This window comes from Schistocerca piceifrons, chromosome 2 (genome assembly GCF_021461385.2).
Source record: "Schistocerca piceifrons isolate TAMUIC-IGC-003096 chromosome 2, iqSchPice1.1, whole genome shotgun sequence".
Taxonomy (NCBI): domain Eukaryota; kingdom Metazoa; phylum Arthropoda; class Insecta; order Orthoptera; family Acrididae; genus Schistocerca; species Schistocerca piceifrons.
In genome coordinates this window covers 140,234,309-140,249,028 of record NC_060139.1, presented here as the reverse complement: position 1 = coordinate 140,249,028, position 14,720 = coordinate 140,234,309, and positions in this window count along the sequence as shown.

The following is a 14,720-nucleotide window of genomic DNA, read 5'->3' as shown; positions in this document are numbered from 1 at the left end:
AACCAAGAGGGAATAATAAGAGTGGACGATCAAGAACGAAGTGCTCGTATTGAGAAGGGTGTAAGACAAGGCTGTAGCCTTTCGCCCATACTCTTCAATCTGTATATCGAGGAAGCAATGATGGAAATAAAAGAAAGGTTCAGGAGTGGAATTAAAATACAAGGTGAAAGGATATCAATGGTACGATTCACTGATGACATTGCTACCCTGAGTGAAAGTGAAGAAGAATTAAATGATCTGCTGAACGGAATGAACATTCTAATGAGTAAACAGTATGGTTTGAGAGTAAATCGGAGAAAGACGAAGGTAATGAGAAGTAGTAGAAATGAGAACAGCGAGAAACTTAACATCAGGATTGATGGTCGCAAAGTCAATGAAGTTAAGGAATTCTGCTACCTAGGCAGTAAAATAACCAATGACGGGCGGAGCAAGGAGGACATCAAAAGCAGACTCGCTATGGCAAATAAGGCATTTCTGGCCAAGAGAAGTCTACTAATATCAAATACCGGCCTTAATTTGAGGAAGAAATTTCTGAGGATGTACATCTGGAGTACAGTAGTGAAACATGGACTGTGGGAAAACCGAAACAGAAGAGAATCGAAGCATTTGAGATGTGGTGCTATAGACGAATGTTGAAAATTAGATGGACTGATAAGGTAAGGAATGAGGAGGTTCTATGCAGAATCGGAGAGGAAAGGAATATGTGGAAAACACTGATAAGGAGAAGGGACAGGATGATAGAACATCTGCTAAAAATGAGGGAATGACTTCCATGGTACTAGAGGGAGCTGTAGAGGGCAAAAACTGTAGAGGAAGACAGAGATTGGAATACGTCAAGCAAATAATTGAGGACGTAGGTTGCAAGTGCTACTCTGAGATGAAGAGGTTAGCACAGGAAAGGAATTCGTGGCGGGCTGCATCAAACCAGTCAGTAGACTGATGACCAAAAAAAAAAAAAAAAAAAAAATGGTGGATCTGTATGAATTCATTCACAGTCTTGAATAAATCACTGATCCTTGAGGAACAATAGACAGTACTGTTGCTTTATGATTTGCTCTTGTGGAACTATAAAGAAATTTTGTGGTTACAGTTAGAGATTATTTCTTAGTTGTTAGGTGTTTAATTTGTATTTGTCGCATTTGTGTGTAATTCCACTAGACATTCTTAGGGAAGATTGGTTGATGTCTCGACTTTTTCAGCATTTATTGCGGAAATGAAGAGTGTTCAAGTGATTGTGCAGGGTATTCCTTCAAACTGTGAAAATATCCTCATCAGAAATGGGTTTGGCATGTCAATGAATTCTGTAGAGGAGATGTTTGAGAATATCAACAAACCAATAAGGGCTGATAATAATGACTTACTCGAATAAATACTGAGGGATTAACAAAAGAGGTAGACTCCCATACTGAAGTAATGAAAGCAAATTATAAAATATTAGGAGGGAAGAGTGTACACTGATAGGCATTAATCTTCAGGCATCAGTTAACAACGATCGAAAGATATGACTAGTGAACGAAAGGAACAAACTGAGGTTCAGAAGGTTGTTACACTGATTGATGCACTTAATGCTTCTGCAGCCCAGCTGGTTGTTAGTGCTGGGAGAACTGAAATGGCATAGTTCCAACAGTGTTTGTGATTTAGTGGAGATCAAGAGGAGACAGTGGCTGAACCTGCTAAACTCACAATAAATATGAGGCTACAACTAGGAAGAGGAACTGAACAAGCAGTAATTACAGTACATGTGCAACATGAGAGGGGAGGAACAGGTTGTAGCCGGTAGAGAACCTACCAGGACAATAACAGAAAAAATGGTTGGTTCAAATGGCTCTGAGCACTGTGGGACTTAACTGCTGAGGTCATCAGTCCCCTAGAACTTAGAAGTACTTAAACCTAACTAATCGAAGAACATCACACACATCCACGCCCGATGCAGGATTTGAACCTGCAACCGTAGCGGTGGCGCGCATCCAGACTGTAGCGCCTAGAACCGCTCGGCCACATCGGCCGACCAAGAACTGAAAATGAATTACTAATGAGCAAGGTGCTAGTGAATCAACTTTTTGTGGGAAGTGCGTTCACAACTGTGTTTCCTTGTTTTGAGAATGGGTGTGGTTTTGTGAAGGCTGTACTAACAAGGAATAAAATTTCAGAACACGTTACATCTCCACTGAAAAATGAAATTTGTTTAATTCTTTTGGCAAATGAGCATAAGACATAGTTACTGGGGTTAATTCAGAAGGAATGGGGTACTTGGGATACTTGTGTGTTTGGGAATAGGCTATTCTGATGAGAGGTGTTTCCAGAATGTGCTTTGATGTATATTTTGATGTAGTACTACTGGATCTACCAAAATATTGTGTGATATAGTGGGCTAATGCAGGACGATGACTGTTTACATATTTATTGTGAGTCTTTAATTGTGACAGTAGTCATGATTCGATATACGAGTAGTAAGTTTAGAAGCATGGCACATACTGGGTTTATTTGCCAATCTCAGTGTTAGGGGATTTGTAATTTTCACATCCCCATTTAGTGATCTTCCATCAGTACATTCTCATGCATACAGAATTCATTTGTTTAAATATTTCACAAGAAGTGATTCGTTGTGCCATGTGTTCTGTACACAGATTTTGTATGTATGATGGTGGCCATATTAATGCTTTACATGAAGTTACATCTCTTCTTATTCAAAAATCCTAAGTTTATTCGTGATACCTTGCCACTACTTTAAAATTCTATTATCTTTACAGCTAAATTGCACTTTGTACTTGGAATTGAGTTATCTCACCTAATGTTCTGTTTGAGTTTCTCCCTTTTCCTGAACTATTATTGTAATTAACATATACACTTCAAAATCTGCAGTGACCAGTACACGTCGTCTATTGTTTTTACAGATCAAAATATAAGTCATCAGTTGTAGTTGCAGAGGAAATTGGCAGTTCATCACTTCACATGTAACATGTTTGCTTCTAGTCTTTGAATTGTCAGATTTCTGAACAGAAAGGTTAGGGTGACAGACTATATGAAGCATTCCCACTGCATGTCACTTGGGCAAAAGTTTGGCTATTTCGATGTTATTAATGTGAGGTCGCATGCTTATCACAACTTAGTACATTCGTATAATGCAGTCGTGTACATACTTACGGCCATTATTACAATCTTGTAGAAAGTAGGTCTTTCTGTTCCTTCTCTTGTTCTGTTACTATAAAACATGTAGTCCGATAGCATTGTTATATGAGTTAATCGGGCAAAAGTATTATAGAATAAGAAACTGTACTCAAGGCATGTTTGAGGATACACTATTGCATGTAATCCGCAGCTGTAAAGAAGATATGAGACTTATAAAATGATCAACAACATGAGGATGCAGACAGCAATAGAGCCCAACATGTTGAGGACACTTCATGTGTATCCAAACGACATTTATGCTCTAATTCAAAATGTCATTATGACCTCGCTGTTGGCAAAAATTCAAGATTGGTCCCCCCAGTCAGATCTTCGAGATGGAATGTGAAGGGGAAGGGAAACATGAAAAAAAGAATGAATAACCAAAGAAAATGTAACTTTCTACACATTGAAGCGTGGAATATTGTATTGCGGTAGGGAAGCTAGAAAATCTAAATATGGATGTAGTAGGGGTCATTGAAGTGAAATGGCAAGAAGATAAGGTTTTTGGTCAGATGAATGTAAAACAATATCAGCAGCAGCAGAAAATTGTTTAATGGGAGAAAGATTCGTTATGAACAGGAAGGCAAATCACAGTTCGTTATTTTGAACGATTCGGAAGTAGGATTATTTTCATCGCAATTGACAGCAAACCTACTGGAATTTCAGAAAAAAAAAAAATATATATATATATATATATATATATATATATATATATATATATATATATATATATATATCACCCCTCAGTACTTCAGTATTACTCTTCTCTTCATACTAGTTCTTCTGGACTATTCTTTTAAACTTCAGCCTACAATTCACCATTACTGAATTGTAGCCCCGTGTATATACCGACGTCGGAAGCACAACATGGAGAGACAGGGAGAGTATATGAGGGCATTGAACTGTTAACTTAGTGGCCGGGCCCCACAGCATCAATAAATTTGAAAAATAACATCATTCCGACAGGCTGTGTTTTAAAATATTTTACTTGCACTACCAGGTTACAATTCAGTAATGGTGGATTGTAGGCTAAAGCTAGAAAGAATAGTTAAAAACTAGTATGAAAACAAGTGTGATATTGAAGTACTGAGGCGTCATGTGCGTATGAAATTCTGTGAGACAGCGGATTCTGCTACAGTTAAATACAGTAAACAATTCAGCTGAAGTGGAATGGACATCTTTAAAAAGGACAATCACAGAACCTGGACAGACATAGAAGGTGTTTCAGCTGCCCCTACCGATGTCGTTTAATGCAACCCGCTATTTTATATCAGGCCTTCAAAAACCGCGCGCGAAATTTTCAAATTCTCTCGCTCGCTACACATAAAATTTTTGTAGGAAATTTAAACAGTTAAATTTTGGAGTCAGATAAGTTTTCGCTAGAGGCCGTAGTTTTCGAATTATTCAAGAGAAACGCACGAAAGTGATATTCAAACGCACCCTCATTGCTACACTGAGCGCCCAGTCTGTCAGAATTTCTAATATTGTCGTTCACAGTATTTCTATCACTTACAAAAATTCGTGTCGGTAAGAACTGTTTCCTACATGCGACCTTCTTCGGTCTTCATTGACTGTCCTTGTTACGTCGCCAGCTTATTCAAGCAGTTACAAATTTTAAAAATGATATCTGTGTAAATTTTACATAAGCGTTTTGTGAATTTTAACAAATACAACGTTGTATTCGTCAGGCCTTCTGATTACTGATCTACTGTGCTTGTAAGTGTTAAGTCTGGATCGAATTATCAACTTCATTAGTTTTAGCGTAAGGTTTACAAAAGCTGTTTTTCTTTCATTGCCCTCACGGCCATGTTTAAACTAATAATGTTAACGAAATAATCAACTATGCTGGTGGCGTAGCAGCCCAGTCAGTAGAAACCAAGAAAAGATCGAATATCAGCAATAGTTCGTATAATCAGAAAGTTCTGTACGGTGGTAGGAGAGAGTGATATGAACCAATTGACAATAAATTCTGACTGATGAAGGGATGAGTGTTTGGGTGGAAGTGCGTTAGAGGTCACTTTTGTGAATTTTCCTTGAATGACTCTAAAACCGTGACCTGCGCTGGAAACGTATCCCAGTACAAAATTTAACTACGTTATCTTTTCTACAAAAAGGTCCTGTCAATTTTTTCTATAAGACTGTTAGTTCGCCCATAGCGGGCGAGGGAACGTGCATATCTCGCACATGGCTTATGAAGGCCATATACAGAATGAAACTACATCAGTAGCACAGCTGGGTCACCTTGTATATAGGTACATGACAGGTAACTGTAAAAAATGCTTTGCTAGCAGAAGACGTACTTCAATTGATCGACGGAAGAACGTAGCACAAAAAGGCCCTGGAAAACACAGTAAACAGCAAGACAAAGCATTTAGGACTGAAATAAATAGTTAACACAGGAAACATAACGTGATATGGTTGCAGGAGAAATACGAAGAAATCGAAAAAGAAGTGGTCATCGGGAGGACTGATTAGCAGACAGAAAAGTCTTAACAACTTCAGTGAATCTAATATCAAACGTGTCAACATTAAGAGTGCAAGAGGAGTTCCGCTGTTAAGCGTTGAGGAGAGAGGTGAAAAGAATACACTGAAAGCCTCTAAGAGGGTCGATATTTGTTTGACAACGTGACAGAAGAAGAAATGGAAGTCAGTTTGAAAGAAATGGGGAATTCAGTATTACAGAGTTTGACAGAGCCGTGGAAGGATTTCGGTGAAATAAGGCAGAGGATATAGACAACATCATATGGGAATTTGGGAGAAACATTCGACAGTGTAAAATGGTGCAGAGTGTTCAAAATTCTTTGAACTACAGGAGTAAGCTGTAGGAAAAGACGGGTAATGTACTATGTGTACAAGAATCAAGAAGGAGCAATAGGATTTGAGAATCAAGAACGAATACTCGGATTAGAAAGGGTATAATCCAAGGTTGCAATCATACATTCCTTCTGCTCAAGTTGTACTTCAAAGAAGGAAAGGCAGAGATAAAAGGTACGTCCAGAAGTGTTTATTAAAATGCAGGATGAAAGAATATCAACGATAAGATTCGCTGATGACGTTCCAGTCCTGAATGAATGTGAGGAAGAATCAAAGGACTAGCCGGATGGAATGAACAGTCTACTCAGCAAAGAATACAAATTGAGAGTAAACCGAAGAAAGGCGGAGGTAATGAGTAGCAAAAATAATGTTAGTGAAAAATTTAATACCAAATTACATGGCCGCGATGTAGGCGAATTGAAGGTATTCTGTTACTTTCACACCAAAGTAACGTATGACGGACGTAGCACAGAGAATGTAAAAGGTAGTACAGACAAAGACGTAATTCCTGCCGCGTCGTCTGATGGACTCAAAGCGTTGAAGCATAGCTATCGTCTGCATTGTAAATAACAAGTGAGACGTTGCTACCAGCGCAGTGTAACCGTCGGAGAGATGAAGATTCCAGTTTTTGTACAATATGGCCTTTATATATTTAGAGGGGAGATGGATGATGGAAATTTCAAATACAAACACACACATTTCAAAAAAGAATGTTCCAATAAGTTTATAAATATGTTTCGATAACAGAAGCGTATAACTCTCAATCTTATTTACAACAAGGTCAAATAGACGAACGTTTAGAGTAAACAGGAAGATCTTAAATATAATAGAAGTTTTGCTATTTATATTTTATATTACAAAAGTTGCTTACTAATGTGTAAAATACGAAACAACAATTATTGTACAATAGTAGTAACAAGAAAAGTCTCTTTTAAACAATAGCAATTAATGTGGTAACTATCATTATTTGATGAATAAGTGTGGTCACTGTTTGTCGGTACCACTTTCACTACAAATCACTTTGCAGACTGTTTATCGTCGCGTAACAAACAGTTTAGAATTTCATAATGAAAAATAAATAATGCTCGCATTTTCATTTTCGGGGATACGTGAAAAAAAGTCATCACTTTACCGAGTGGCCCATTTCCGAAGGCGTCTGTCAAAGATAAGAAACTACTGAGCACAATATACTCGCAGTTATATACTGTGTTGTATCAACACTCTCTAAACTGTCATGTCACAAACGTCATGTAAGTTTATAGCTGCAACAAGCTCTGCTATAGGAGCTAAAGTCATTCGCTTCTTCAGTACAGCGCGTGGTGCTATTTATTTTTCTGTCATCGCCAGTACAGAGTCAAAATAACACACCAGAAGTACCTATAACTAGTGTACATAACAATAGGACTTTATGTGCCTGTATGGAACAGAACAGTGGCTGAAATGTGACTTTGTAGAAGTAGTAAAGAAGTTCTTCACCACAAATGCTTGTAGATTTAAACATTTGATTACCATTTTCTGACATTATTTTCGATAAGTATGTACGAGGTTACAGCAAAGATGTGCTATTACAGAAGAGAATACTTTTTTTCATCATAAAGTAACAAACGTTTTCTACCTGTTATCCACCAGTATCCTAAACATACGGTATAAGAAAACCAAGTACTCAACTATTCGTAAAAAGTTCCTTTCTTTCATTAGGATAAAGATAAAAAAATCGCAACCTTGAGGGGTTTTGCAATGACCAGTTAGGATAATGTGTGTTTCTTCACAATTCAAGAACTTTTCGAATGGCTCGGTACTTTTTAGTGCAAGTATTTAGAAAAGTTTCTTTACAAAACTTTCGATAACTTCATACATTATGTTTCTTTCACAGCATAATTTTGACAGCAACAGATATTCAATTAAATGTCACAATTCTTGCAACAGGTGGGAATTGCCCTTATAAGGCATCGCTAAGCTTATAAGGTGACAAACAGTTGTTATAGAAAACATTTGTGGACTCTGTCTTTTCCAAGCCACGGATACCTTTGAATTATGAATTTGGAAACCTTTCGTTAGTATATGAGTTCCGCCTGCAAATTTTATTCCACTTTTCAAAACGTATCTATTCTGGGAACTCTGTATTTGCTGCGTATTATGCAGGGTGACGAAAATTCGCACACCCTGACTTCACAGAGCGATTCCCTGCTTTAGCAAAATTTTCTCCCGCACATATTTCGGATAGAAAATTGACTTAAAAGGAAGCCAATTGACAAAACTGCTACCATATATATGTTGTTGGTTCAATACACTGTAGCTGTGGTGCTCATTTAGTAGACAGGGTAGTGTTTTGCTTTACAATACTTGAGTTCGAGATTCCGGTTGTGGCTCTAGGAGTGATTTTTTCTCCTGATGTTAAGCTGTGTGGAGTGGTATCTGGCTTCTCGAGCGTTACAGAGCAGTTACAGCAGATCTTATGCATACCAATGGTATTATTTAACACCAAATCAGAAACAAGTGTACAATAGTTTTACTTATTTCACTTTCAAAGAATGTTTTGACATTGTTTTTCTGTCATCTTCCATAAAATGCAGTACAACATACTCTTTCCTGCCATTGCCAGCATTTCTCTGTTTCTCTTTAGTTATACCCCTTCCCCAAAAGTAAGAAAAACTGACCCCAACCATCTCCTTTTTCGTTTATCCCTGCTTCTTTCGTTCTAAATAATTCTCCTACATCCATGAGAATTACATAGCTAATCGTCTTAGCATACTGCAGTACTTCATCAACTATATTCGAACACAATTTCCAGTCACAATTTCTAGTCACTGCTCGTAGGAATTAATACCAATTATCATGCATACTAATTTCATCACCTATCTTTAGGAAATTAGGTGACCAATGGGTCTAGCAATCCACTTCCTAGGTAATCAACGAACTCTGTTACGTTTATTGTACCCGGTCGATGAATATAGAAGAACTGGTAGCGCGTTCCTATGCAGCTCTTGTTACTGTGGGTGCAGATATTCAGCCAGTACTACAGAGAAGCAAGAACCAGCTAGTCGCTAAAGTTTTGAAGCTGCAGGGGTCTCTGCTTGAGCTTCTGCTCTATTTGGTTTTTGGAAAACATGCTGTCGCTGATAGTGTATTTAAACTTCTACAATTGGCCAAAACGCCAGTCGGGAACGGTAGTACAGAGAGGGCTATGAAGAAGACGTCGACCAATTGCGCGCTGATCGACCCCTCTCCAGGACGAAAACGCGATAGCAGAGGCCTCTATGCGAAGAGAAGCGTCGACTGGTCGCAGCCCAGTTCTACAGAAGCTTCACGACTAGCTACCTGAATAGAAGAGTCAACTGTATTACTTCACTTGGATCAGGAATTGTATATATTGAAAATATTTCTTATTTGCAAGTCGCCCTTTGCTTGCGACACATCTATGTATTTCTCAAAGTGAAGTATTGTCATTGTTCATTTCGTAAAAAAATTCATTAATGCGATTTGTTTGAATGTTATCTAGGGAACTGAGAACGCAAGCTTCGTAGACCCCACATATTTGACGACAAGGCAGGATACAACAGTATGTGTGTTTAACGTCTCCAGGTCGGTAGGTTTTGTATTTATTTATGTCCTGTGTCAGTTACAGGGTATGTATCTTTCAAAAAATAGTGTGTACTACAGATTACTGGACAGACATAAATATGACCGGTTATGGAGGTCTGGAACCTGATTATTCTAACGCCAAGCTCTATCCACTGCACTAAACAGCCAGCACAGTCACAGTGTACTGAATGAATATGCATCTCGTACGTGTGGTTACAATGTTGCCAAACTGACTTCTTTTAACGTCTCTTTCTGCTGAAGATATGCACGGGACGAAATTTTGTTACTGCTATTTTTGTAATGTTAATATGCAAAGAAAATGCTCTTCGAATGTCGACATCATCTACCTGCTTCAACAGTTCACCGAAAAGATGTGGGAATATGGCGAAAACCTATATGTGCCCTTCGTAGATTTTAAGAAGGCGTAAGACTGCATCCACCGGGAGAGCCTGATGAGCTGCCTAGCCTAGTTTGGAATACTCAAGTTCGAGTTTGTGTCATTGATTCCAAAGGCAGGTGAAGCTCCGGAACTAAGTCACGGAAGCTTCTACACAGGCTTGAGACAAGGAGATGGTGTGTCACCAATAACATGCAACTTGACACTCGAAAAGATAATGAAGAAAGCTATCTATGAGATCTTCGGGGTGGAGTATGAGGGTGAAAAAATTACACGTTTCCTATTTGAAGACGATGTGGCTCTCTTGTCCAGATCTATGTAAGAACTGATGCAGATGAGAGACAGCGAGGAAAATCGGTCTTCATGTGTATCAGTTGAGGACCGAGTATATGGTGATGAGCAGGTCTCATGGCCATTCAGTATACTCACTCGCACTTCTGGTAGTCGAAACCCGATCATACAAAAGGGTTCAGAATTTTAAATACTGGGGGGTGGGGAGTAATCTTTAAAGAGAACGCACCGTTTGAGGTAGAAATCAAAGCGAGTATGTAAGCCACAAACCGATCATCGTTCAGTCTGAGTCAGTTTTTTAAATCACGCTGACACTCAAGGAACTTCAAACTCCAGGTGCACCAAACACTAAGCCTACGCTGAGGACCGAATGGTTGCGAAACTTGCAATATCTGCAAACAGACAAATAATCTTCACGTTTTCGAACGAAAAGTCCTAACGCAGATATACGATACAACAACTGGAGAATGGAAGATGCGGCGTAAGTGTGTTCTGGATGAAATCTACAGTAAACCAAATATTGTAAGCATGATGGCAAGCAAGCGGCTGTTTGGGCAAGATATGTCATTCGGATGGGTTGCACGGATGGCCTTTGTAATCCATGGACTTTACTTTTCGTGGAACAATGCCAATACGAGGACCAAAGAAAAGATAGAGAGATTTAATCCATGAGGACTTGCTGCACATCGGTAGAGAGAAAGAGAGACGGAGGAAGACACAAAACCGAATCCAGTGGAAGAGGAGTGTTGTAACTCAGCGCGGTAATCTAGGTCTGAACGCGTGTAGTAAGTAGTAGGCAAAGAACCTTGTTGCGGAGTCAGGGGGGCTGAATTCAGGTTCACGCTGCATATAAGAATATATAGGGATTAAAACACCTACTTTAGGAGAAACTGTTAAAGTACGTAAAAGCAGCTGCAATGACAATGAGAATCTAACACAGCAGAAAGTTGAGTTCAAGGCCAGCATCAAATTAAACTCTAGCCATTTCTTTTGCCAATACAACCCGAAGTGAATAAGTGATATACCCTTCTCGGTAGAAAGTTCAACAGGCCTTTTGATTATTGTATCATCCCACTAGTATTGAAAGCATCTTCCTGTAATTTGTCATGTACTCTGGCCTTATTTTACCTAAATAAACAGACTGAAGCGATTCAAAATTTAAAACAAATCTCTTTTGTTTTCGCAGACTTAATCGTGAAATAAATGTTACATAAAATACACACATAACTAAACTCCGTAAACCATTTTGCCCAGTGCTTATTTCCCTAGTTCTGAATAATGTTGGAATGTTTCAGACCACTTTTATTTTGTGTCATGCCACTGACGACCTTACCGATCGAACAGTACTCCGAATACTAGTACTGTAGAAACTTGTGGACGCAGCTTTTCAGTACATTACATTGCGCTGCTTTCAGGCTGCTTGTGGTAGAACAAGTGGTCTATGGTGGCGCCGCCTTCCAGGTAAAGCAGGCTCCTTATCAACAATCAGGGTACATTCTCGGAACGGAGCACAATGCATTGGCGCTGTGGTTGCACTGCGTACAGGATGTTGGCACTGTTCGCCATGATCCGCTCATTAGCTCTCGGTAACCCACATGTTGGGCGGGGCGTGCATTCTCAGCTCCGCAAGCATCACTCTGTTAACGCCAAAGAAAAAGTTTGCAGGCTGTATTAACTTTTCGACTTTCTTTCACAATGAGAAAGTTCCACACATTACCTTCAGGTGAAAGGACTACGAAAAATACCGGATGGTCGGTGTTATGAGGGTAAACTCTTTATATTAGTGTCGTATGTATTATTTCCGATGGTATTTGACGAAAGTGTGGTTTCTGTGTTTCTTATGATAATACGAAATAATTCATACAGAGATTCATGACGAGTTACTTGAAATAAAAAGTCAGTGGTCATACGTGTCCACCGCAAGAGCAGTTCAGTAAGAAATGATGAATAAGAAGCAAGAAAAAACGAATTACGTATTTATCATGCAAACATAAATAACCATCAGTTTATCACACAATAAATAGTATGTGTCACATACGCCGTGACTTTTTAGGATATTTGAACAGTTAGTGTCGGTTCTCATATTAGGACTGGCGTGATCACAAACTGCCGTGATCACTGGATCGCATTCACCTCATTATTTTCGTGTAGAGTAGATCACGTCATGACCGAAAAAAAAAAAAAAAAAAAAAAAAAAAAAAACTGAGCTGAAATCGATTTGTTTGTGGCATAAAATCGTTCAGTGGTTTTCTTAGTCGTAATGAAACTAACCACGATTTTTTTCGCACAATGCGGAAATGAATCACAAGCGATTCAAATTTTCGATACCTTGACACACAACCGAGACATGTCAGTTCTTTGGTTTTTCTTTATTACAAAGTACTCATTTTCGAGCTCTCCGTTATCTATCTAATTCCTGTTTGGTTGGTTACGCACTGTAAGTTCGACGATATACTCCAAAGTATCAAATGGTACAGACTTCGTGAGAATTTTCCTAGTATCAAGCGCACGATAAAAGTCGACTTGTACACATGACTCAAAATCTCTGCGCAGCCAGCCATTATTTCAGTTAGAATTCGGGCTCTGAGTGGTGCTTTAGTAAAGCCCTACTCAATAGAACGCGCTATAAGGATTGAAGTTCCTATTACATTATTTGACTGGCTTGGACTTCGATTCTACACAGAGAGACAATGGCTTCGGGCCATTGTTATAATGATGCCGTCATCTGACAGTCTCGCACACAATGCTGTTCTGTTCTACTCTTCAGATTCCATTTTCCTTCCGTCCCTTGCCAATTTACCTTTTCTCCTGTACAATTGCTCCATACAGTCCTCCTTCTCGCTTGTTTGAACCATCATCTTCATCGCCTTATAGTTACTAAACCGAAACATCTCAAGAATACACTCCATGCATTATAATTTTCGTCTATCCATTCAACCTTCATCCATAAGTACTTCCACACACGTGGGTCTGCGTATCTTATTTCCTTTGTTTCTGGAGAGGTCTTTTTTTAAGTTTTCTTTCTTCGTATGACAGTCATTCTATCAGTCATGACAGCTATGGTAAATTTTGGGAAAATGTTGCACCACCGTAGTGGTAGTAAATACATTCGAAAGCCCGCAGCAAACAGTGTCGTAATCTACCGACTGATTGCGACCGCATGTGAGGATCGCTCGTTACCAGCGCCTGAAACATTCAGTGTGAGCTTGTCCGCGCTACAAGATGGATGTAAGCAGAGTAGAAGAGCTAGTATACGTGAAAATTGCCTTTTTCGGGGCAGAAGTGTTACTCACTGTCATGCAGAGCTAGGAGATGCTATGGATAACAGGGCATTATGCTATCGAACAGTTGCACTTTGGGTGGAGGCTTTCCGGCGTGGACGGGGAGCAAAGACAGACTCGCAGCGAAGTTGGCAGACCACGTCTGTCCGTACTGACCGCTCCGTGGCTGTTATTGAACAGTGTCTGACAGAAGACCGACGCTGAGTGCAGGAATTACTGACGGAAGAGCATGTCGAGGCCAAGTATTCTGTGTTTCACAGCAGGACCTGAAGGTGCGCAAAAGGTGTTCAAAACGGGTACCGCATCACGTAACAGAGGTGCAGAAGTGGATGCGATACGAGACCAGGCGTATCCACCTGGACTGATTTCAGTGGAAAGGCAATGACATGCTGAGTTGCACTGCTGCGATTGATGAAACTTCTACACGAGCGTGTGAACCGGAATTGAAGACCCAGTCGGCAGAATGGCGTTATTGAGGTTCACCACGAAAACACAGGTTGTGACAGAATCCATCACCCATGCTCATTCTGGCGTATGACGGACACGGCATTCTGGAGTGTCACTCTGTTAGTGGCGGCCACACCGTCAATGCTCAAAACTGTTACAACTTTATACTGTACCATCTGCGACGTATATTTGACGAAAGCGTCCTGCACTGCTGGATAATGCTACCGTACTCCATTATAACGTTACAGGCCACACTACATACGTCATCAAGAATTGTGTACAGCGGTACGGATGGGAACTCCTCCTCCACTCACCTCACCCAGCAGATTTCTATCCACGCCACTTCTACCTCATTCCATAACTGAGGAAACCGTTGCATGAGAGGCGCCTTCCAAACAGAGTGGATAACCTCACGGCTTTTCGGCGACAGGTGGCACACACCAATGGGAATGCCAATGGCATTGAACGCCTTCTGCATCGTGAATGCACTGGGGGACTATTTTGAAGGACAGTAATTGATTTCGTTCAATTTGTACTTGTGCACAATGCATTTACACCGACTTCCAATGAGTGTGTATCATTTCACCTTTCGCCGTGATATCCAGTACTGGAAGCCAACTTTAAGTTGGCATTCAGATTCACGCTGCCATACTGGTTCAATTCACGGTGTGGAATTCCCATGTGGTCGCATTATGGCAAGATACGAGGCGTATTTTTTTTAGTAAGAACCGTTTTGAAAT